At 43.0% G+C, this 22,834-nt stretch overlaps 1 protein-coding gene and 1 pseudogene across 2 annotated transcripts in view; both read left to right on the top strand.

The window, feature by feature from the left end:
• The first annotated feature begins 214 nt into the window (after positions 1-214).
• LOC115840053 (leucine--tRNA ligase, cytoplasmic-like) lies at positions 215-1,565 on the top strand (annotated as a pseudogene).
• Positions 1,566-10,487: 8,922 nt separating this feature from the next.
• Positions 10,488-22,834, top strand: part of SPIN1 (spindlin 1) — a 65,658-nt gene continuing 53,311 nt past the window's right edge. Inside the window, exon 1 of one of the 2 annotated variants that reach the window (XM_030832487.2) lies at positions 10,488-10,599. The gene's annotated coding sequence lies outside the window, so the exon portion shown is untranslated. The remainder of the gene's footprint in view (positions 10,600-22,834) is intronic. The other variant, XM_030832489.2, reaches the window with a different exon arrangement.

Consider the following 22,834-nt stretch of genomic DNA (forward strand, 5'->3'; position numbering starts at 1 on the left):
TGAATGGCTCACTCACCCGCCGCTCACCTCCTGCTGTGAGGCCTTGTTCCTAACAGGACACAGACCGGTACCAGTCTGTGGCCCGGGTTGGGGACCCCTGCTCTAGTGGGCTTTTTGTTTATAATAGCCCCTCCCAACTTTCCCTTCTCCTCAACAAAAAGTTTCCTCTCCTTACTTTGCTGCACTTCTTTGCTGGATTTTGATGTCAAAACTCCACAGGCAACTTCCTCACTTTGACCCAAGCTCTTGATAAATATTCAGCCGATGGAATGTGCTTGGCTCTAGCTGATGCTGGTGACACTGTTGAAGATGCTAACTTTTTGGAAACCATGGCAGATGCAGGTATTCTCCATCTGTACACCTGGGTGGAATGGGTGAAAGAAATGGTTGCCAACTGGGATAGCCTAAGAAGTGGTCCTGCCAACACCTTCAATGATAGAGTTTTTGCCAGTGAAATTATAAAAACAGATCAAAACCATGAAAAGATGATGCTTAAACAAGCTTTGAAAACAGGGTTTTTGAGTTTCAGGCTGCGAAAGATAAGTACCATGAATTGGCCATAGAAGGGATGCACCAAGACCTTGTGTTCCGGTTTATTGAAGTTCAGACACTTCTCTTGGCTCCATTCTGTCCTCATTTGTGTGAGCACATCTGGACACTCCTGGGAAAGCTCAACTTAGTTATGAATGCTTCATGGCCTCTGGCAGGTCCTGTGGATGAAAGCTTGATACATTCCTCACAGTATCTCATAGAAATAGCACATGACCTTAGACTGCGACTCAAGAACTATATGATACTAGCTAAAGGAAGACTGACAAGCAGCCCCCTCGGTAGCCTTCACATTACACCATCTATGTGGTGAAGAGCTATCCATCTTGGCAACACATCACCCTGTCAGTTCTACGTAATCACTTTGAGACCAACAGTGGAAAATTGCCTGATAACAAAGTCATGCTAATGAACTAGGCAATTTGCCAGAATTGAAGAAATACATGAAGAAAGTGATGCCATTTGTCACAATGATTAAGGAAAATCTGGAGAAGATGGGACCTCATGTTCTGGATTTGCAATTAGAATTTGAAGAACAGGCAGTGCTCATGGAGAGTAGAGTCTATCTGACCAACTCCCTTGAGCTGGAACACACAGAAGTCAAGTGTGCCTCTGAAGCAGATAAAGTCAGGGAAGATTGCTGTTCTGGGAAACCACTTAACGTTTTTAGAACAGAACCTGGTGTATCAGCTTCCGTAGTGAATTCTCAGCCATTCAATGGCCACTTCTCAACCAAAATTGAAATCAGGCAAGGAGATAACCGTGATTCTATAATCTGGCGTTTAATGAAAGTGGACTGAGGAATCAAAGACCTTTCCAAAGTGAAACTGATGAGATTTGACGATCCACTGTTGGGGCCTTGGCAAGTTCCTGTCCTGGGAAAAGAGCATGCTGAGGAGACGCCCATTTCTGAGCATGCTGTTTTCCACATGGACCCCACGAGCAAGAAAATTCATCTTACTGAAAATGGGCTACGGGCAGATATTGGTGATACAGTGATATATCTTGTTCATTAAATTCAGGCACATTGGAGATTTATCCTGATTTCTGGGGATATTACTACTATGACCGTGCCTACAGATGGGCTATGAGAACCTTAGGCTGGACCTAAATGTGGTTTGCTATAGTTGCGTGTCTCGAATTGCAGTTGTTTTCTGCTCCCAGATAAACTTGCTTTGCTGGTATAATAACTGGCTGTTTTATTGTCTGGTGTTAACAAAATCTTTGCAGGAAAAAAATACTACAAACAAAAGAAAAACCCAAATAAAAAATCTGGTAAATTTTTTGCTACACATATGACAGAAAACTAGTATTCTTCAAGGTGCAAAGAGTTCCTACAAATTAAGGAGAAAAATAAAACAAAAATCCAAATAGAAGAATTGACCATGGACATAGACAATTCACAAGAAATAAATATCAAATGACTGTTTTATGTTTCATTTTTGAACAGCTTCTTTTGAGATTTAATTCATTTACGGGTAATTCACACCTTTAAAGTGTCAAATTCAATGGTGTTTAGTACATTCCCATAGTTATGGATCCATCATCATAATCAATTTTAGAACATTTTCATTACGCCCAGAAGAAAGTCTGCACACCTTAGTCATCACTCTTCCGTCTTCCTAACCCCTCATCCCAGGCAACAACTAATCTAATTTCTGTCTCTACAGATTTGCCTATTTCGGACATTTCAGATATATGCAATCATACAATATGTGGTCCTTCATTGGTTGATGATACTGAACACTTTTCCTATGCTTATTGGCCATTTGCTTATCTTATTGGGAGAACTATTCAGATCCTTGGTCCATTTTTAATTGGGCTATTTGTTGTTTTATTATTGTGTTACTAAGTTCTTTGTATGTTTTTATACAAGTGCCTTTTCAGATATGTGATTTGCAGATATTTTCTCCCATTCTATGAGTTGTCTTTTCACTTTCTTGATGGTGTTCTTTGAAGCTCAAAAGATTTAATTTTGGGGATCACTAGTTTACCTATTTTGTTGTTGTTGTTGCTTGTGCTTTTGGTGTTAGAATTAGAAACCATTGCCTAATTTAAGGTCACAAAGACTTATACCTATGTTTTCTTCTAAGCATTTTATAATTTTTACATCTAGGTCTTTGGTACTTCTGAGTTAATATTTACATGTAGTGTGAGATGGAAGTCCAACTTCTTTTTCTAAAATGTGGATATACATTTATTTGTCTGAGCACCATTTGTTGAAAATACTGGCACCCCTTTGAATTGTCTTGGTACCCTGTTGAAAATCAATTGATTGTAAATGTGATGGCTTATTTCTGGACTCTAAATTCTACTCCATCTACCTATATATCTATTCTTTTTTTTTTTTTTTTTTTTGCCACACAGTGGCCTGTGGGATCTTAGTTCCCCAGCCAGGGATTGAACCCAGGCCCTTAGCAGTGAAAGCTTGGAGTCCCAACCACTCAACCACCAGGGAATTCCCTATATATCTATGCTTATGTAAATACCATATTGTCTTAATTACTGTAGCTTTGTAGTAAGTTTTAAAATTGAGAAGTGTGATTCCTCAAACTTTATTCTTCTTTTTCAATATTGTTTTGGCCATTCTGTATTCCTTAAATTTGTACACAAATTTTAGGATCAGCTTATCAAATTCTGCAAAAATGTCGAGATTTTGATAAGGATTGTACTGAATCTGTAGATCAATTTGGAGGGTATTACCATCTATAAATATTGTTTTCCAGTTTGTGAACATGAGATACTTTCAAACTTATCTAGTTCTTTAATTTCTTTCAACACTGGTAATTTTCAGAGTATAATTTTTGCATTTCTTTTGTTAAAATTATTCCTATTTTATTCTTTTGAAATCTATTATAAAAGGAATTGTTTTCTTAATTTCACTTTTGGTTTACCCATTGCTACTGTATAAGAAAAAATTGACTTTTGTATATTGATTTTATATCCTACAACCTTGCTGAATTTGTTTATCACTTCTAATAGTTTTTAGTGGGTTTCTGAGGCTCAAATGACTTTTAAATATATGAAAAGAGACCAACCTGTCATAAAATGAGACAAATGTAAATAAAAACTATCATGGGATATGGTTTTGTTCACCTACTGAACTTGCAAAGATCTAAAATGACATTCATATCATTGTATGGGTGTGGTATGTATTAATATTTCTATTAATATTCATACTCTTTATTCAGCAATCCCACTTCTAGGAATATATCCAAGAGCAGCTATCTTCCAGTTCACATACAGTATCCCTAGGGATGCATAAACAGTATTGAAGTGTTACGTTGTATGTAGGCAGGTCACTGTTTGATTCCATTTACATAACCAGGCAAAACCACTCTGTTGAGAGAACTCAGCATAACAGTATCATCATATCATTTAATCAAAATTTTTCAGGAGACTTCCCTGGTGGTCCAGTGGCTAAGACTCAGCGGTCCTACTGTAGGAGGCCTGGGTTCGATCCCTGATCAGGGAACTAGATCCCACATGTCACAACTAAAAGTTCACATGCCACAGCTAAAGATTCTGCATGCCACAACTAAGACCTGGCACAGCCAAATAAATAAATAAATACTCAAAAAAATTTTTTTTCAGGATGTTTCTTTAAATCATGAGGACTTCCTCCATCTCAACCTAACCATAATCCTCCTCCTCAATAAAATAATAACTCTCCTCTATCATCGAGTAGTTTGCTTGCTGTTTGTTTTATTTTTTTAATATATATTTTTTAATTGGGTTCCTTTTAATTTTTTTTTAAATTTAGAGTTGCTTTACAATGTTGTGCTCGCTCCTGCTGCACAGCAAAGTGAACCAGTCATATGTATTGCTTGCTGTTTAAAAGTTATTGTTATATTACCCTTTTCATAAGCATTGTATCCAGTTCAAATCCAGCCCCCCCAAGTTATTTCAGTAGCCTTCTACATGGTCGCCTATATTTCATAATTCCTACTCTAAATTTTCTTCTAGATAGCAACAGATTGATTTAAAAAAGTCACCCCACGAACCTGACTGAACATCTTCAATTGTCTCCCACTGGATGGTGAAACTCCCTTACATGTGCATAGAATTTAAATTCCCCAATATCCTGGCACTTGAGGCCCTTCACAAACCCTATGTTCTAACAAATGCGCATGATACAGTATTCAGACAAGTCATGTATTCATTTATAATAAATAGTTGTTGAACCCTTACTGTCCTCTAGGAGGTATATTGATAAGGAAAACAGATCTTGCCTCTGGCCTCTGGACTTTATAATGGGGTGGGTGGTGACTAAACAAGTCAGTGCTGGATGTAATTACAAAAGAGAATCAGTACTACAAAGAAAAATAAACAAGGATGTCAGTAAAAGAGAATAGAGGGCAATCTACTTGTGCAGGTGGTCAGAAAAGGCTTCTCTGAGGAGGTGACATTTAAAAGCATATATTTGCCTGCTGGGTAGAGAATGACCTGGAGAAAGGTGGGAGTGAGCCAGGGGAGGAAGCTTTTTAGTTGACCACATGGCTGAACTCTGCTCCTGCTGTTTCTTTCTTGGAGTCATTCATTCAGTAAATATTTCCTTAGCACCATGTGATGTTCCCTTCATGAAGTGTAAACATTCTTGTGCATGTAGACATAGTGTCCCCTCCAGAGGCTAATGCAGTACCTTGTGCTCAGTAGGGTCCATTTGATATCTGTTGAGCCAAGGAGTGGAATGGCTCTTCTGGCTCTCTTTTTCATTCAGCAGTGCTGTGACAGTGATAGTTTCAATTATTTGAGAGAAGCCTGGAAGAGGAATGGTGCTCTAATTTATGATTTTCCTGAGGTTCCAAGGTAAGCCAAAAATGAGTGTGGAGAAAGAGTACTTTCTGAGAGAATTCCTGAGAGGAAAGTGGTCCTCTTTGGTTCTTCTGGTCCCACTGCTGCCAGACTTCCAAGGAAAGAGGCTTGCAAAATCTGGCTTCTTCCCCCTCTAATAGGAAGCTGCTGGGGTCTACCTGGTCTGAGGCTTCCTGGGAAGCAAGGTGGCCAGACCTCTCCATTCAGAATGGGAAAGGAAGGGACTCATACCCTCCTGGTTGAGGTTTTTGGAGCCAGGGCGGACTGCCTCCAAATATGCCACAATGGCACATTGATTATTTTGAATTAAAGTTACTTAAGAAATGGCCAATGCAAGAGGGACACTCTGACCTTCCCCTCTGTCTCCCTGAAAACAGGAAATAAATCTCCCATGTGAAAGGTACCCTTTTTGTACCAGGAGGCAAAGAGAGATCCTTATCACCAGAGATAAGGAAATCAGGCTGAGAAGCCTGTATAAACAAACGCTGTTACTTTTTAAATTTACTACTCCAAGCCCAAATTCTGTTTAGATTTTTCACTAATTGAGCACCCAAAACCTAAGTTTGTATTGTCAATTCCTCACAAATTTATTTTTTCTTTGTCTAAAAAGTATAAAATCTGCCTGCTTTGGTCACCTCGTAGATCCCATTTCTATGAGGCCTACATGTGCATGAATTAAAATTTGTTTCTTTCTCTCCTGTTCTTCTGTCTTGTGTTAATTTTGTTATTAGTCCACCCACAGGAACTCAAGAGGAGTAAAGGGGGAAATTTTCCCCTCTCCAACAAGGTGAGGACACTAGAGAGGGCACGGGGGTGGGGGTGGGGGTGGGGGGTGGGGAGGGTGGGGAGGCGGAGGGGGAGGGGGAAGGGGTCAGAAGCCAGGGTGTTGGATCTAGGTCTGTGTGTGGCTCCTGCAGAGCCAGCAGTAGCACCTCTGGCAAACCTGTTTTTTTCCCCTAACTGGTTACTTCCCCTCGAAGAAAAACTTCTGCATTGAGGCCGTGAAACAAACTTGGGGAAGCTGGCTACAAACCACAACTGGTCTTCTGTAGTCTTTAATGAACCACATCTCTCCCCAGGCTCTAGTCCAGGCAGTACAGATACCGCAGAAAATAGAAACAAAGGTGTGTCCTCTGGAAGTTCAGAAGACACGATGTGACAGAGGGTGCTAAGAGGCTTGGAGAAACCATCCTCACTCATTCCAGCCTCCTGTAGCCCCGAGTGGGGTAAATACCTGGAGAGGTGCCAGGCAGAGCTGACCCTGCCTTTTCCTGAGCATTCCTTACCTCTTCCTTCTTTTTTGGCCCCACTGCTGGCCATCCAGGTAGGTTGTGGTCACCTCTGCCCTGGATGACAGCCCTAGACCTCATGCTTCTCCCTGTAGAATATGTGCATCAATGTGGCTCTAGTCAGAGATCTGACCCCAGAGCCAGCGGAGAGGAGTGGCTTCTGTCCTAGTGAGGCCACCATCTTCTCAGGATTCACATAGGGCTGCCTAACCAGCATAGCCATAACCTATAGCCACAAGTGCGAGTAGGAGAACCAGCATAAGTCACAATCATAATGAGGGTCATCATGTTAAACTTGTAAGCCCTGAGTGCTCCCAGTTCAATGACCTTTGTCTCCACTTCCCCGGGGACAGCAGGCTATAGCATCCAATTGGAGTTGACCCAGGCAAACACTGGGGAGAGATCATCCTTACTTACAAGGTGACTGGTGGCCTATAAGGCTCACTCACCTAGAGGTTAAGTTAATACAAAGAATCATCCCTATTGCGTGGGGTACATACTGAAGACTGAATACTTTTTGCTGTGTTGAATAACTGAATAATCCTGTAATAAATATAACTAATTTAAAAAGGCTCCTGAGGATCAGTTTCCTATGATCCATCAATGTCAGTGGGGTGAATATACCAAGGTTCACTGTGGGTTCATCTCTGGGGCAGAAATTCCCTTCTCCCCAAGTAGAATCCCTGGGATCCAGCATTAAAATAGACATAGGCCTTGTATAAGTTGAAACTTTTAACACGCCTGTTTATATTTGTTTATATTTGCCAGCAATATAGTTCCTGCAGGATGAAAAATACATGCAGGCCCTTCTGACGTAATCTCCAGAAGTACAGTGTGGTTGAAAAACTGTAAAGAAATTAAGTTTCTGGAAATGCTTAGTTAGCAAGTTGGAAGAGAACAGAGGCTGCCTGGGAAGTTGAAGCAATTTGGCTTATTTAGCATTCCAGAAATTCACAAAATACTTCGTATTCCACTTTTCTAACTTGTTATTTTGAAAAATTTCAGTTTTCCAGAAAAGTTGAAAAAATTGCAGAATTAAAACATATATACCCATCACTTAGATTTACCAATTGTTAACCTTCTGCTACGTTTGCTTTATCTGTATATAAAATACATGTGTTTCTGAGCTATTTGAAAGAACATTGTAGCCACCACAACTTTTAAAATAATTCATCACACAACTCCGAAGAACAAAGACGTTCTCAAACATAGCCATTATCACAGTGAAACATTTAACAGACTAAATAATACTCTCTTTAATATATTTTCCATCAAGTTCTCCAATTATCTCCCAAATCTCTTTCATAGCTTCTTTCCTTCAACTTGGTGTAGGATCAATGGTCATGCAATGGATTTGGTTGTGGTCTCTTATGTTTGAACTTATTCCTAGCTGTTCTGTGTTTTTCTTGATGTTGATTTTTTGAAGAGTCTGGTGGAGCTGTTTTGCAAAATGTCTCTCACACTGGATTTGTCTGATTTCTTCCCCTGTGACTAGCTTCATTTTAAACCTTTTTGGCAGATATACATGGGTGACGTAAAACCTCATTTTTGACATTCAGCACGCTAGCAAGTAAGGCTTCTGAGGGCCATGGAGATATTTTTAGCAGAAAGACTAGTAGTTGCCTTCTCTGGAGTGTGGCCCTTCCTGACATAGGGCTGGCTGACATCCCTGGCCTGTGCACTCTTTTTTGTTTTAGAAAATATCTTTTTTTTAATTAAAAACAATTTTATTTTTATTTTTGGCTGCATTGGGTCTTCGTTGCTGCGCAGCTTTCTCTAGTTGCAGTGAGCATGGTCTGCTCTTCGTTGTGGTGCATGGGCTTCCCATTACGGTGACTTCTCTTGTTGTGGAGCACCAGCTCTAGGTGCGTGGGCTTCAGTAGTTGTGGCTCGCGGGCTCTAGAGCGCAGGCTCATTCGTTGTGGCGCACGGGCTTTGTTGTTCCGCAGCATGTGGGATCCTCCCAGACCAGGGCTCGAACCCATGTCCCCTGCATTGACAGGCGGATTCTTAACCACTGCACCACCAGGGAAGCCCTGGCCTGTGCATTCTTGATAGCTCCCAGTGATCATCACTAGAGGCCAACTTTAAAACAGGGGTTCTCCGGTGTTGGAGGGGGTAGGACAACATATTTGGCTTTGTTTGGAGACATTTTTGGTTTTCATGTTGGAGGAGGGAGTGTGCTACTGGCACCTAGAGGGTAAAGGCCAGGTATGCTGCCAAACATCTCCCTTAAAAACGAGTTATCTGACCCCAAATGTCAACAGTAGCGAGGTGGAGAAATCCAGGGGATGCCACTGAAATATTCCAACTAGCTGACTCCTTGTTTCTGAAATGCTCCACTACTGTCTGCATCATAAACATTAAACAGAAAGGAAAGTAACAATTTCTCAACACTTCCTAACTGGTAAGTACGGCGACACACTTTTGTATATCTGTAACTAAATTGGCCCTCTACTTGGCCTGTGAACTTGTAGCTCTTGCCAAGTGTGTCATCTGAGATGAGCACTTTAATTGTTCCGACAGGCACGTATCAATCTTACTTGGAAGAAAAAGGTGCCAGTAAAATCCCAAAGAGCATTGCTAACTGACAATTGTCCTGCAGGTTAGAGTATACACAGTGCTTTCCAATAATACATCTGTCATTTGACCTGACAACATTCGGGGAGGCGGTTTATTACGAAGTGACTGCGCTTTTGCACTCGAGGAACCACGTCCGCCCAGCGACTCGCTGGAGGACACCGGGCTGGTGGGCGGAGAGGGCTGGGCGGGAGTCGGGAGATGAGGATGTGGGGAGAGGCGAGACCCAGGCCAGGGCTTGGGGGCAGAACTCCAGGCTGGGGTAGGGGTTCAGACCCGGGGTTCAGCCTCCAGGTACGGCACTCCGCAGGAGTCAAAACTGTTCTGGACGCTTCCTTCCTCTCCCCGTCCTCCTGCAAACAATTAACCTGACACTCAAAGGGCATCTTGGCTTAAACATAACTCAAACAAGTTCACAAGTAACCGTGGGAATGCCTGGCTCCTGACTTCCGCGGAGAGCCGAGCGAGTTCTCCAGTTTGTGGTGGGGGCGGCGCACGGGGAGGGAGTGCAGGGTCAAGAGCTGCAGAGCTCACCCTCCCCTGCCAGGTAGGGCAGGTGAGTGGGCGAGGCCCGGGTCCGTGCCGCGGTGGCGCAGTGCGGCGGAGGGGTCCGCGCGGGAAGCCAGATGGCACTGGACGCTGTCTCTGCGGCCACGGCTCAGCCAGTGGAGGGCCTTGTCACTGTATCCGGTTTTATCCAAAGGGGCGGCGTGCGCGACGCAGGTCGACTTGCTGCTTAAATTCAAGGACAAGGAGGGACAGTCATTCGGTGAAAGCCCTCCCACCGCGCGAAAACGAAACTTCCAAGGATGCCAGACTTCCGTTGCGACCGCGCCGCCCCTCTCCCGGGCCTCCGGGCCCTGAACGCCGCCTCTTCCAGCGCGCAGCTGGGGCGCAGCCAAGCCCCGCCCCCAGGTGAGAGCCGCGCCCGGCTCCTCCCCGCCGCCAGGCCCCACCCGGCGCCAGGCCCCGCTCCGCTCTGTTCGGCGGCCAGGTGAGTTGTGCCAGACCAAGGCCTGCTCTGCCACCAGGCCCCGCCCCACCTCCAGGCCCTCCCCCACTCAGTCCCGCCCCACCACCAGGTGAGCAGTCTCAAGCCAAGTCCGCCGGGCCCCGCCCTCCGCCCTCTAGGCCCCGCCCACCGACTGCAGCGCCTGCGTAGTACGGCCCGTCGGGCCGGGGCCGGGCCGCTCGGCCGGTGCAGTCGGCGGGCGCAGTGCGCGTGCGCCGTGCGGCCGGGGGCGGGCGGCGGCGGCCGCGGAGCGGGGGCGGGGCGGCGCCGTCTGGCTCGGTTGGGCCGGGGCGGGAGCGCGGCGCGGGACGGCAGGGCCCGCGGGCTGCCGACGGCGGCCTAGGTGGCCGGCAGGTGAGGTCCGTGCGCCGTGGGGAAGCGGGCGCCGCAACGGGGTCGCGGGCGGGGCGCGCTGAGGGACGGTGGCGCCCGGGGAGCAGTGGGCCGAGGCGCATTGTCCGGGCGGCGGGTGGCGCCTGCACAGCGCCCCCTGCCGGCCGGGCCGCGGGCGGGGGCCTCGGGCTCTGACCGCGCGCCTTTGTTCGCCGCCCCCGCCAACATGGCCGCCGCCCCCGGCCAGGCCGGTCGGCCCGCGCGCTTTGTTCCGGAGGCCTCGGCACACAGTGGGCGGGGGGCGCGGGGCGGCGGGGGCGCTGCGGCGGGCCCTGGCGGGGGGCGGGGCGGGGTGAGTGTTGCATAACCCGGGCTGGGCGGGGAGGAAGGAATGGGACCCTCGGGTCTTGAGGGGGAGGGGTTCGAGTCCCCTGGGGCGGGGGTGGGGACTGTATCCCTGGTTGGGTGGGAGGGGATGTAAAGGGGGGAGGGGAACGGGCCCTCGGGGCGTGGGGAGGGGCTGGGGTGGAGGGTGGGAAGGCGGTGGGGGAGGGAATGGCGACTGCCCCCCGGAGCGTGAGAGAGAGAGGGGCTCTGCACCGAGACCTCAGAAAGGGGAGGGGGTTCTCCGGGTTCTGGACCCCCCTGAGGCCTGGCGCTGGTCTCCCACCCAGGGCTGTGTACCTACGACGGCGTAGCCTCCCCGGCGGCTGCCCTGGGTCCTGCAGCAGTAGGCTTCGTGGAGAAGGTGGTTTTTCGGGGCTCCCCGTAACACCCCCCTCCTAATTTCCACCGCCCCCTTGGCTGCCTGTCCGCGCGCCCTGGTCAGCTCTGCGCGGGACTGGCGGACGGCGGGGTTTCTGCACACCCACACTCACACAGTTTTCTTTTTCATCACGAGTGACCTTGAACGCATTCCGCAAGCATTTGCTCAGATTAATTGCACGGCTCGGAAACTGCGCAGTGCCTTCGGTTTGGCTCTGTTCATCTTTCCAACTGCGGATGCGTCCTCGACTCTACCGGGTTAGATTTTAGTGATGGCTTCAGCAATAAATGCCACGAAATAGGCACCCCAAATCTGTTTACGCATTTGCTTTACGGTTATTTGCTATTTATGATTTGTGGATTGAGATTCCTGGTTTTGGAGTGGGTTTTCCATGCATGTTGAAGTAGCAAATGTGGATTTTGCTGTACGTTAAAAAGCAACACCAAATACATTTAAGTGTTAACGGATTACACTGTATAACGTGACTTGTGCCAGAGACGACATACCTACCAAAATGCGAATTCCTATATAACTTCTGTTGGAATTTTCTGGAAGGAGCTCCGCGGTCTGAAAGCATTGATGGAGAGTACAGTAATTGCTTTCTACACAGCTTTTGTTAGGAAGTGAAAACTAAACCTACACTTGAGGATGTATACCAGGACAGATTGAGTTTGTGAACATTCTTAAAGGTTGTGAACTTTCAGAGGCTGTGAAATTTCGGATGGGGGTAGAGTGAGTGAAATGAGGAGGCTTCTCCCCCATCCCCCCAACCTTGGTTAATGGGCAAATACCAAAAAGTTGTAGTAGCTACTGGATTACAGAACCTTTATTATCAGACTTGATAATTAAATGTAAGAGTTGCTAAATATGTTTGTCAAAATTATGGGTAGTAGATGTGTGTTTCTTGTGAGAAATAAAATAGAATTTCTTTATTTTGACTCTTGAGTAGCAAAATGGTTACTTTATTTTTTTTAGTATTTATTTATTTGTTTATTTTGACTGTGCCGGGTCTTAGTTGCCACACACAGGATCTTTACTTGTGGCATGCGAACTCTTAGTTGCGGCATGCGTGTAGGATCTAGTTCCCCACCCAGGGATCGAACCCGAGCCCCCTGCATTGGGAATGCAGAGTCTTACCCACTGGACCACCAGAAGTCCCACAAAATGCAAAATGGTTATTTTCAAATGCCGTGAAATGGGTAAGGAAAAGAGGCCCTCAGTCATCTCTATGATTAACTTAGCATTCTTTTTGTTTTTTGTGATACGCGGGCCTCTCACTGCTGTGGCCTCTCTCGTTGTGGAGCACAGGCTCCAGCTGCGCAGGCTCAGCGGCCATGGCTCATGGGACCAGCCGCTCCGTGGCACGTGGGATCCTTCTGGCCCGGGACACGAACCCGTGTCCCCTGCATCGGCAGGCGGACTCTCAACCACTGTGCCACCAGGGAAACCCCTAGCATTCTTTTTTTTAAGGTTTTCTGTTGGCCCCAGAATTTTGATAGTACTGTTTCTGACAGTACCTTTATTTACCAATTCAGACCACAGTAACAGTATTTACTTAGTTTTGGAATATATATCTGAAGCAGTGTTTAAGGTGGTATTCTTGGTAATACTAGTGCTAAGAAATGCTACAGGAAAAACAAAACGGTTCTTAGTTACCTTAGTTTGGGAAACGTTGCTTTGTCCTTTTCCTTCTCCCCAAGGGTCACAATTCACATTATCAGGTTAAGGGCTCTGAGAAATAGTACCAGCACTGTTTTCCGTATTTGGCCCCAGATCCCTTCTTGTTTTGTTTTTCGTGTAATATCTAGTAACACTCTTGAAATCCAGGTAATGGTGAAACGTTGGTCATTGGTGTCCTTACCGGTAATGGTACCACTCCTGTAAATTGTGGACCGGGAGGTTGATGTGATTTGTGTGTGCCTGTGCATTCTATGGGAAAGAGTACCTCAGATTTGGCTCTTATCACACTGATAGTGTATAATTATGAGTTATTAATTTGAGGTCTTAACTAGAAGAAATTTAATTATGTAGTGTTCTCACTTCCCAATGACTTACCTGATTGCATACAGTTAAACTCCACTGGCTGCACTCCTTAATTGTTAGCATTTTTTCTGCCGGTATGTTGGAAACACATAAAAAGGGTACTGTTGTTCCTGAAGAATTATTGTGGATTATTTTAGAGATTAAAAATAATGCTGTTGGGTATTTCTTTTGAATTAGCTATTAGCAGGATTCTAATTTGCTGAGAAAGAACAGTTAACATATATCATGTAAATACTTTCTTATATTTATTAGATGCTTAATTGTGTTTTCTTTCTCTTTTCCTTGAATGAAAAGAAATTGGAAGCAGGGAATCAATTGTGCAAAGGATAAGAGCTCTGGAGTTGGACATGGAGATGGCCTTCAGCTCAGAAGAGTCTGGGTTGAAATCCAGCCACACTCCTTACTGGTTCAAAGCTACATACATGATTCATCACATAGCCTTTTTAAGCTTTCTTAAAAAGCTTAAACCTGTGATGAAAGCTAGATTTCATCCTATAGGATGAAACCTATCATATAAAGCTATTATGAGAATTAAATGCAATGGATTTGTAGAGTTCCCAATACAGTTCCTGAAGTTCAGCAGCTGGTGCCAGTCATTGTTGATTTCCTTCTCCATCCTGCTTTTGAACTTTGCTATAGTTATTAGCATTTTTTTTCAGCATCAGGTTGCTTAGTTGTGCTTGTCTTCAATTAAATTTTTTTATACATTTATTTATTTATTGGCTGCGTTGGGTCTTCGTTGCTGCACGCGGGCTTTCTCTGGTTGCGGCGAGGAGGGGCTACTCTTCGTTGCGGTGCACGGGCTTCTCATTGCAGTGGCTTCTTTTGTTGCAGAGCACGGGCTCTAGGTGCGCAGGCTTCAGTAGTTGTGGCTCACAGGCTCTAGAGCGCAGGTTCAGTAGATGTGGCACATGGGCGTACTTGCTCCGCGGCACATGGGATCTTCCCAGACCAGGGCTCAAACCCGTGTCCCCTGCATTGGCAGGCGGATTCTTAACCAGTGCGCCACCAGGGAAGTCCCAATTAAATTTTTAATTAAATCTCTACTGGGTGCTTATTATATGGCCTTAAAATTGCCATAAGTCGTGTATGGACATAATACATAAAGATGTGCCCTCAGAGACCTTACGGCTTGGTAGGGAAGATACCCATACATAAGATGAGGAAATTCTATGCTTTTGATATCTGGGAAGAGAAGGTGATGTTCCAGCAGGATTAAGAATATAGATTAGGAGAGGAAAAAAGTCTAGATGAAGGGACAGCAGGAGCAGAGTCCTGAAGAGAGTGTTCGAGACCATTCTGGATTTGAATTACAACCAAAAGTTTGCCCTGTATTATCGGTTACTCCTGTGTGACTGATTCCTAGGGTCCCTGGACATCATAAGTTCTCTGTGGGTATTGATCATACCACTGCTGACACCACTTATAATTTGGCATGGCCAGTCTGTCTAGGGATGAATTTGGGGCCAGATTTTAAATAATTGTACATATCTCATCAAGGTGGTTGGTGTTTATCCTAAAGGTGAGGGGAGCCATTGAAAGGCATTAAACCGTATGAAAGGAGCATTGGAGGAAATCTGCCAGTGTAGGAGCTCTAGTTTAAAGAGTGTAGCCTGTTCAAGAAGGCAGATGAAGTCATTTGAAGCAGGGGCAATTTGTCTGGAGTCCCTAGAATGTTAAGTGTGTTGACTTTTTGGGGGGTGGGTAGAGGGAGGAAGGATCCATTCATCATGGATATTGTTTTATCCAAATGTTGAGAGAGTAAATGAAGAGGTTAATAAAGCATTTTCATACCATTTTAGATGTTTCTAGATTGTAGTAATAAAGCATGACAACTTTTTAAACTTAGATTATATTTGTTTGTTTATATTTGTTGTTCAGCTTGCTTATAGTTATATCCTTATAACCTAGGTTTAATTTTTGGACCTGTCTGCAAATGATCCACGTATTTATCTATAGATGATCTATATACTTACACGTATGTATGACCTGTATATCTACCTGTATATTAACTAATCATATATCTAAGTTAATATTCCTAGTGTGAGTTTTAGGTCCTGACACAGGATAAGAATGTTCTTTTTCCTATGTACAGGGTTGATTTGTTGTTGTTTCTTTTTGCTTTCTCTCTTTCAGGATCACTGTGGACCCAAGGAATTTTATGTATTTGATGTGTTTTAAACAAGTAGTCATCATTCTTTTCCCTCAGCTTGTTCTAATTTGGGCATGGCTTGGTCCTTTCAAACTAGTTCTCTTCCCTTGGATGCGACCCCATTAATCTTTGAACTGTTTCTTGCTCATGTTACAAGATGTCTTAGATTCACTTTGTGCTTTTCCTGCCCAATATCTATCAGCCAGTTGTTTTAGCTCTTTTTATCAGGCAGTGGAATTTAGATAACAAAATCTGGTGCTGTGTGTCCTTACTGCTACTGAGATGCCCTTGCTTTCATTGGATAGGCTTGGGAAATAATAAATTTTAATTTTGTGTTGATATTTCCAATTCACATTTAACTTTATAGGGTTTTTACTTTGACTTTATCCTTTCTTCTCTAATGTTAAAAATTTGCATTCTTAGCACCAGTAGTTACTTTCCTTTATCCTACAGTATAAATATAGTAGTTTGAAAACGTTAATAACAGTAGAGTGATTGTAGGTTTGTATTTTATTCTCCTTGTTTTAAGAATGTATCCATGCAAGGATGTACAGTTGACAATCTGAATTATAAAATCATTTGAAAACATTTTCCCTCTGATTTTGTAACCAATTTGATCATTAGTTTGGTTTATTTGAATGAAATCTTTAACTTTTAAGGATTTCTTTAATGTTTTAATGTATTTTTTCAGTGTGTAAAACATTTATATAGTTCCAGAATCAAAGCTGCATTACTAAGGTATGTTCACATTCTCCCTTTTCTTCCTATCCCTGCACTGTACCCCTCCTGCCCCACTTTTATTAGTTTCTGGTTTATTTTTCCACTGTTTTTGCAAATTTAATCACAAGTATGTTTTTTACCTGCCTTTCTTAAAAAGAAGTTTGTGTACACTTTTGTTTCTTCCTTTTTACTTAATACATTCTAGAGATCACTTCGTATACACTCTTTTTTATTCTTTTGTGCTTGTAGTTCATTTCCTAATTATAAACACTTGGGTTGTTTATATTCCATTGCTGTGAATAACCTTGTGGATGTATTGTTTTGTATTTGTGCAGGTATAGTTTCAAGATAGTGAGATTGTTGGGTAAAAGGTAAATGTGTTTGTAATTTGTTAGTGTCAGAAATCACCTTTTAAAAAGGCAGATCTGATTATGTCACCTTTTACGTAAAACCCTCAGTGGCTTCCCATTGCTTTAAGGACAGAACTTCAAAACGTGGCCTTAAGGGTGTGCATATTTCTTAAACTTTGGGGCCTTGACCTCACCAGTACCACATCTCCCTTTGCTTTCCTTGCTCCAGCCATGCAGGTCCTTCTCACATCTCCCGTGCCCATCATCATCTCCGCCACCAGGGAGTGTGGCATTTGTTCTTTCCCTCTTCCTGGAATGCTTTTCCGTCTGGGTTTCAGTTATTCCTAGTTTCATTTAGAGCTTGTCTCAGGCATCACTTTTTTATGAAATTCGTTTTGTGTGAGTTTGCACATTTTATAATAAAGGTAGAATAGGGAACTTCGATATATCCACCACTTGCTACAGTAACTAGCAGTTTTCTTGACTTTACTGAAGTCAAGTTCTTCTATTAGGGACATTGTTGTCCTTCCTGGTGCTTATCAAAATTACAGGGTTACATTTGTTCACATGATTTAATGGATTTTTGTTTTCTCAAAAAGGCTGAGCTTCATTAAAGTAGAGATTCTTCTTGTTTTGTCCGTAATTACTTTTCTAGTCCTTAGTTCAGTACTTGGGTTGTGAGTGCTCAAATTCCCTGGGCAGTAACTAGAATTGTCCAAGGGCAGGTTGAGGCTGTGTGGTTAAATGTGTGGTCTGTTGCACAGGGGTCTGTCAGACAGTCTTATTCAGGGATCTCAGTTAACACAGTGTAGGAGCTGATGATGCAACTCGTTGATAAGACTGTTGTCTGTGTGCCTGATGCTGGAGTTTGCAGTCCATAGGACAGGCATTTGAGAAGGGAAGGTGGATGTAATGTGGGGGAGAACCCAGACTGGAAGCCACAGCAAGACAGATGGAAAGCTGTGTCAGTTCTGTTGCCTCTGACCTTGGTTGTGTGGATATCCTGAAAGAACTGGCCCTTTGTCATGGAGGTAACCACACACACTTGGCCCAGGAGGCAGAGACTCTCAGGGAGCCTGGGGGAAGGTAGAGTAGTTGTTGCAGCCTCGCATCATTGAAGCAAATGGGGAGTTCAGTGGGTGCAGACTGCAGATGTCCTACCAGATGTTTGCCCCTTCACTTGCTTCCTCCGAGTGCTGCACAGTAGTCTCTCTTCTGGCCCGCCCAATCTGGAAACAAATGGGAGTGGAAATCTTGGGGAATGCGATTTAGCCTAGCCAAGTGAAAACGTTGCAAAGCAAAACGATGAGTTCAGGGTTTTAAATTACCAGGTCAGGTTCCACATAAGGGACCTGAAAGTTTCTACAACTGCCCTAAAACTGCAAATTGAATTCCCCGTTAGTAAGTGAAAACATTGGTTGGTAAGGAATGGGATCCTGAAAATTGGATTAGCGGCATATGGTCAGATTCTGATTTAACTGGAGACCTTGAACACCTAAATTCTGCTGGGCTACCTTTCCCAGTAGAAGCAACCTTTCCATCCCTTCCCTTAACTTAATCTCCCTTTGCCTGAAAAACCTGCATTTGGCTTCCCCTAGGATCATCCCAGGAGGTCCCAAAGGGTGAGGTGCAAATTGTGACCCATGAAGAGGTAGGCCTACCCAAAAGATTGTCTAGTTTGCCATGAGCGAAATAGGAACCTGGGGAATATTTATGGGAATGGATGTTAAGGGTGTGAGTTGAAGGTGAAGGGAATGTAAAGTTGGGTTAGGCCAAATTTATTGATGTGGACCCATAAGGAGAGATTCTGGATTCAGTGTTACAGCTTGAGGGCTTAGAAAGGGCTCTGCTTGGTTGATTGCCTGAAACAAACCGAAGGGTGACCTGTACTAAGTGGAGTTGAGATGCCAGAACTACCTTGGTATACTGTAGAGGAAGGTATCCAAAGGCTTAGGGAGATTGGAGTATTGGAGTGGATTTGTCATGAAAGACTTACCCTTCCTGGGAAGGTTCACAACTCAGGCCTTATCCCACAGCCATAAGACACCTGCAAGACATCTGAACATTTGGTACGATAAGCCCCAGTATCCTTGAGAACTCTGGTCACTCTTCTCTGTAGATCAGAAATCACAGTGGGATCTGCTGGCACTGAACTGGGATCTGTAAATGCTGTGGTGACAGTTGGATCCTGGGTTGTCAGGTCTATTAAATGGTCTTTTTTATTTAGAATCAATCTCTGGGTTGTAACTACTGGTAATTTTTTGGTTACTCTGGTATTTTTGTGTAACCCTCTGAAATTTTTCCTTAAATTGACTCAGTGAAAGATAAAAGCAATTTTATGTACTTTCCGTTCATAATTACTCTTCACCACAAGCTTTAGTCCATAAAGTAGGGTTCATCTAAAATACATTAGCCTTTAAATATATAGTTTATATGACTTGTGGGACTATAATTTGGTGGACTCTTTTTGGAAGGTGGCGTCATTGAAACAATATAAAATGCCTGTACTCTGTTCGGCCTAGCAATTCCACTGCTAGGAATTTATGGTATAGATGTATTTGCACAAAGGTACAAACCTGTATGTGTAAGATTTTTCATTATAGTGGTGTTTGTGGTAGTGAAAAATGAGAAACATCTGTCTAATATTGAAGTTAACAGTAAAGTAAGTGATCTTTATGTCCATACTCTGGAATGTTCTGTCACTATTAAAAATAAGAGGGAAATAAAAATAAGAGGAAAAAATTTCCTATACTGCATGGAAAATGTAATGTTTAGTAAGAGAAGCAAGTTGTAGAACTTTGTGTGTGCATGTATGTGTTTTAAGATGTTTGTATATCTATACTTACTATGCTTTAAGAATTTGCATATGTCATTAGATTCACAGCAGTCTTTTAACAGTGGTTGCCTCTGAGGGATGTGAGAATGATGAAGGAAGGGGGAGGAGGGCTCCATGTAAACAGTCTGGCTGCATACAGCTTCTTTTTTTTTTTTAGTTTATTTTTTTTGAATTTTATTTTTATATAGCAGGTTCTTATTAGTTATCTATTTTATACATATTAGTGCATATGGGTCGCTTCTTAATCTGAGTTAATAGTAAGTAGCAAATTCCCCTTTGGTTTAAGGATAGTTGACTTTTCAGAGTCTTGCCTTTTTGATTTTTCTTTTTCTCTTTTTTTTTTTTGGTGAAATGTACTGAAAGTACAGAAGTAGTTACAGATCCATGGTTTGTGACATACCAACCGTGGAACTCTACACATTTTGTCATTAATTTCATTCACTCGGTCATGTATAGTTGTAGTTTGTTTATTAATGTAATGATTTATTCATGTATTATCCATGGTAGTAGTTCATTCTTCTGTTGATAAATATTGGGTTGTTCCCAATTTGAGCCTGTTAAGGTCCCCCAAGGACAAGAAGACAACAAGTTGGGGTTAGATTTTGCTGTAGGAGAAATACTTGTGACAAAGCCAACAGCCCCTTGCAGGACTGATGTATGTAGAGGAGGAAGAGGTTGGAGGGAACGTTTGGTACGATAAGTCTTCGGACTTCAGTGCAGTTCTAAGAAAGTTTAAGTAAGGCCAGTGACATGTCCTCCAGCCAAAGTTGGGGTCAGAGGAGTTCCTTCTCCTGCAGGAATGGACCTGCTTTAGCATCCTGCCTATGGCCAGTCATTGGCTAGAACAGCCTGTGGGAAGTTGGGCTGGGGGAATGGTGATGATGGATTCAGAACAGAGCAGCTCCCCATGTTAGGTGATCCAGCAGTCTCATTTCCATGACTGTCACGGGGCTCATGTGAGCAGATGTGCTGTGAACATTCAGGTGCATGTTTCTTGTATGCTTTTTTGTTGGGTAGACTTAGGAGTAGAATTGTTGGGTCGTATATTATGCCTATGTCTGGTATTAGTAGATAATGCCAAACTTCCAGTGTGGATATACCTATCAGTTTCTATTCCAGCTACAGCAGGGGTCCCCAACCCCCAGGCTGCGGACAGGTACCTGTCTGCGGCCTGTTAGGAACTTGGCTGCACAGCAGGAGGTGAGTGAGCGAAGCTTCATCTGCTGCTCCCCATCACTTGCATTACCGCCCGAGCCATCCCCCCGCCCCCCCGCCCTGTCCATGGAAAAATTGTCTTCCACGAAACTGGTCCCTGGTGCCAAAAAGGTTGGGGACCGCTGGTGTAGAGCAAACAGAGAGCAGAGGGTGGGGGAGAGGGCAAGGGTGGAGAAAAGAGGGGGAGGGAATGGGTGGGAGTGGGAATTTTCTTCATCTTAAGCAGCTAAGATTTCTAGGGTGGTTTGTAACCATAGCATACTCATTAACCTATCTTGTCAGATAAACTTTTTTTTTTGTTTTAAATACACTTTATTTTTAAGAGCAGCTTTAGGTTCACAGCAAAACAGTAGAAAGTACAGAGTTCCCCTGTACCCCCTGATCTCACACAAGCACAGCCTCCCCCATTAGCAGCATCCTGCACCAGATTGTACATTTGTTAGAATGGGTGAACCTACATTGACAAATCATTATCATCCAAAGTCCATAGTTCACATAGGGTTCACTCTTGGTGTTCTATATTCTGTGGGTTTTGACATTTATAATATGTATCTGACATTATAGTGTCATACAGAATAGTTTCACTGCTCTAAGAATCTTCTGTGCTGTATTTGTTTTTTTCTGATTTCTGTCTTCATTCCATTGTGGTCATAATACTATGTAATTAAAAGCTTATGAAATTTTTTGAAGCTTGGTTTATGGTCCAACATATGATCACTTTTTGTAAATGTCCTGTGTGTGCTTGGAAAGAATGTGCTTCTGTCTTTGTTAGATGCAGTGTTCTATGTTTGTTAGTTTAACTTGGTTAATTGTGTTAAATTCTTCTACATCCTTTTTTCCTTTTCGTTTGCTGGTTGTATTGGTTACCAAGAGAAATGTATTAATACTCATATTTTGCATTTGTCTGTTTCTCCTTGCGATAATTTTTGCTTTATCTATTTTGTGGCTATGTTACTAGGTGCGTACAATGTTTAGCATTGTGTATTTTCTTTACCGGTTGAGTCTTTTAAAATAATTGTCTTTCCTTAAGGCAAAAGTGTTATTAGAGGTAAAGGTTGATTAGCTTAATATTAATGTAGTTGCATTATCTTTTCTCTGATTAGCAGGTGCAGTGTATATCTTTTTTTTTAACCTTGTACTTTCATTCTTTGTACTATGTTTTGGACGTTTCTGTTGTCAGCAGTATATAGGTGGGATTTTAAAAATCTAGTCAGACAATACTTCTCATAATTGGAGTGTTTAGTCTATTGATATTTAAATTTAACCCAACTGTTGACATAGTTGGGTTTGAGTATGTTGTCTTAATAAGTGCTTTCTGTTTATTGTACCTGTTTTATGTGTCTTTTACTCCTTTCTTGGCTTTCTTTGAATGCCTTTTTTTTTTTTCCTCTGCTAACCTCAAGGTTACTTAAAACATGCATCTTTGACTTGTCAAAATCTAATATTTGGTTGTTTCCCCCTCTTCCTGGACACTTAAACTCCATTTATATTAGTTTCACTTACGTAGCACAGTTTGTGCTATTCTAATTCTGTGTATATTTTGTCTTAGGACACTATTAATTTGTACAGTAGTAGCCATTTAGATTTACCCTTTTCATTGCTCTTCGTTCCTTGTTATAATTCCAGTCCAATCCAATTCCAATTCCATTTTCCTTCTGCCTGAAGAACATTCTTTATTTCTCCCCTGTTGTGTGACTCCTAATAGTGAATTCTTTGAGTATGTGTTAGTCTAAAAATATCTCAAATTGATTTTCCCTTTTGAGGGATATTTTTGATTTGTATAGAGTTCTAACTTGTCAGTTTTCTTCTAAGGTGTTGAAAGAAGTTATTAGATTTTCAGCTTTCATTTTTTTTCTTAAGTAAACTGTCAGTTTAATATTTGCTGTCATGGATGGGATCTTTTTTACTTCAGGCTTTTATGGGTTTTTTTTTTTTTTTTTGGTCTTTGGTTTTCAACAGTTTTTATGATGTGTCTAGGTATATATTTCTTTTTATTTATATTTTGTGTTTATAGGTCTTACTGAATCTGTGGTAATGTTTTCTATTCTTTTGAGAAGTTTGCAGCCATTATCTTTTAAAGTATTTCTTCTGCCCTGTCCCCCCTACCCTCTACTCCATTTAAATGCATGTGAGGCGTTCCCAGTCTCTTACCCTTTGCATGCTTCGTCCTTGGT

The sequence above is a fragment of the Globicephala melas genome, chromosome 6 (genome assembly GCF_963455315.2).
Source record: "Globicephala melas chromosome 6, mGloMel1.2, whole genome shotgun sequence".
In the NCBI taxonomy this organism is placed as follows: Eukaryota; Metazoa; Chordata; class Mammalia; order Artiodactyla; family Delphinidae; genus Globicephala; species Globicephala melas.